Genomic DNA, 3,153 nt, shown 5'->3' with positions numbered 1-3,153 from the left:
GGCAGCAGGGGCAGCCCCGGGCCTCGAGCCCCTCGCGCCACCCGGAAACAGTGTATGTGTTCTCCATATAATAAAAACATTAATCTGCTGTCCCATTTTGACAAAATTTTTCTCAGCCCATTGTGTGTATTTGTTTTGCGTTTTAATATACAAAAGTTATCACTTTTGTAATTAAATATGGCAATCTCCTGTATAGTTTTCCACTGCCTTTATGCTTAGAAATCGCTTCTCTCTTTCAGTTTATAATAACTTTTCAATTCTATTTTTTCCAGTTTTATATATGCTCTTTAATCCATCTGGAAATGATTTTGGTATGTGGTATGTAAAGTATTTGTCGAAAAAAATATCGTTTTAGTACAACTAATGGTGGTGGTCTGAAAGCTGCTTGAAAACAGGAAGCGTGCTTTATTCACTCTCGGGTCTCCTGACTTTCCCAGACAGAGGAATCCCTAAACTCAGCTTCTCTTTCCTCAGCTACTGCAGCCCAAGCTACACCCCAGAAAGATGGGTCTCCACTCCTGTCTGCTCCCTCTGCTGGGAGACACTAACCACCTGTCCCCTTGCTGGTGTCATGGCATCTCCCCGGGGTTGCTTCCCCGCTTGTCCCCTGTGGACATCTTCCACCGGAATCTGCGGAGTGCGGGAAAAGGCTACCTGCTCCAGGGCGCCCCAGCCTTGAGCCAGCAGCGCCCCCTGGCGCGTCTTTCATGTTAATCGTTCACACAATGCTCCACCTTCCCCACAGGCAATTTTTCCCGGAAGGCCCTTCAAAAGATCCCCTCCTTCAGCCCCTACGCTACTTTGCTCCGACTTTCTCTTTAGGGTGCATTTCTTCTCCATTTGAACAGCTCCTCCTTAGTTAAGGAGAAGCCATTATTTCCCAGTCGCCTTTTTATTTTTTGATATGGAGAGGTGGAGGGCTGTGGGTAGATGCCAACTATGAACTCCAACTTCTCAGTGATCTCTTCCATGAAATCTTTGAGGCTTTGTACGAATAAAATCCCAAGATCTTCCTGCTGCCCATGCTGATGCCTGAAGTTGCACGTTACAACTAAGTGTCTGACTCCGGACCCCTCCTTAGAGAGTTTAAAAAAAAAAAAAAAGCTCACAGAATTCTCTAGAATTTAATTTTTATCACCCAAGGAGAAATCTATAAAATAGGGAGGGTGGGGGTGCGGACGAATGAATGAAACCTACAAGTAGTCTTCAAATCTAATTAAAGCCAATATTGAATAGTGATTCTGTTAGAAAATAGAAAAATAAATTGTTGAATGTATCTGCATCATTTTTTCTCCTAACACCCTAGGGGAGGGCTGATGAGTACCAGAATGGCCGAAACGTGGCGTCAGGAAAGCCAGGAGAGAAAATTCTGAACAATCTACTACTCGCATGCTCAAGCCTAAATTCAATTGACTCTGTGTACAGAAACGGAATTGTCCCGGGAATGGGTTTATTCCAGCTCGAGTTACAGCAGCAGGAAATTACGAAATGATTATGGAAAGATACACTCTGGTAGACGACGAATGATAGTCATACAATCCACCATAAACTAGCATGGCCCTTGTCACAACATTCATTTGAGAAATATGAGAGAAAGGTTATTTTTCTGTCTTTCTTTTTTTAAGGATTTATTCTTCAGATTGTTTGTGGTAGAATCAACATTTCTTAAGGCCTTAAAGATTGCTCAGTGTTAGACAAATGTTTGGTCAGACTGACTGTACAATGTGTTCTAACATGATTCACTGTTCCTGAAAGTGGGAAAATCTACTTCCAGTTCTGAAGTCAGGGAAATTCTGTAATTTGACCCCTCTGCGAGGGGACATGCTTCTGGCATTGGTTGCCATTATTCTGTCAAGTTTTTTTCCCCTTTCTCTTTAAATTTCTCCTGGCCTCTCTCTATTCGTCCATAGACCTTTAGGTTTCCCTCTTTGTAATCTGACGCCCTGTTCCACAGACTGGGAAGCCGTCTCCTGCTTTAGTCCTGCTCAGCTGCTCGCCTGCCTTAGCTGAATGTGTGGCTTGTTTTGTCCTGTAGGTTTTCTCCTTTCCAAGGAGCTTGTACTATTTTAACATTCTTTATGACGAAAATATGGATTTCACATAACGAACTGATTCATGTGTATCAAAGTAATCAGAAAGAATATTTAGTTGGATCTCTTTGATATTGTTTCTTAAAATGCATATTTCACAGAAAAAGCACATTAACATATTTCCCCGGTGCCTACCTTCTCCTAAGACATACCCAAACACTCATTTTCTTTTTTAAATTTAGTTTTATTTCCATGAGTTATACATGAACATAAGTTAAAGAGTCAAATAGTTACACTAGAAGTGTTGCGTAGACAGCAGGCCTCTAGGGTGCCCCGCCAACTCTTGGAGTCTCCCAACCATTTCAACTCCCTTCTGCTGTTGATTTTGGTGTCTTAACTTCATGCCTTTAAAGAGTATGCTTATCTGAATACTTCATGATTTTTTTTAAATTTTCAGCAGTATCTATTGACTTTCCTCCTTGGAAAATGAGGATTTAGATTTTCTCCCCTTCTTATCTCTAGTACATCTGATCACAATTCCCTTCCATTCATCCTTCCGTCTTACTTACCTTATAACTTTGGTTAGACCAACCTACAATGTTGCAATATTATATCCATAAAAGGCTATTCGAGTTGTACCATTTTTATGCAACTATTTTCTTTTGTTGCCCAAGTTTTTGTTTCTCTTAAAGTTAATAAATTTTTTGTTTCATGTGCTTTGTTTTCTCTGTACTCATCATTAAGTTAACCCCAAACTCTCTTCAAATTGTGGAAATGTTCTTTCAATCCACTCAAACACAAGGATTCATTAGTTTTATCTTCTTTGAGTCTTTGGACCTGCTCCAATCTGCATTGTGCACAATCGACAGCTCGTGATCAATCTTCATTTGCCATCATCTTTGGAGATCTCTTTGTCTCTCTATTGAGTCCCATCTGTTTGCTGGATCCCATGTTCTCTCCTTTCCTGAGTTATGCTCTTGCTTTTGTGTAATACCCCCTCAAGTAACTTCCTGAGAAAGGCCGCATAGGAATAAATTTTTGAGATCTGGCACGTCTGAAGAGGTCTTTATTCAACTTTCACAGACTATAAATAATTTGGCTGGGTATAGAATCCTAAGTTGGA

The sequence above is a fragment of the Propithecus coquereli genome, unplaced genomic scaffold (assembly GCF_000956105.1).
Source record: "Propithecus coquereli isolate 6110/MARCELLA unplaced genomic scaffold, Pcoq_1.0 Scaffold71, whole genome shotgun sequence".
Lineage (NCBI taxonomy): Eukaryota > Metazoa > Chordata > Mammalia > Primates > Indriidae > Propithecus > Propithecus coquereli.
This window is presented reverse-complemented; position numbering follows the sequence as displayed.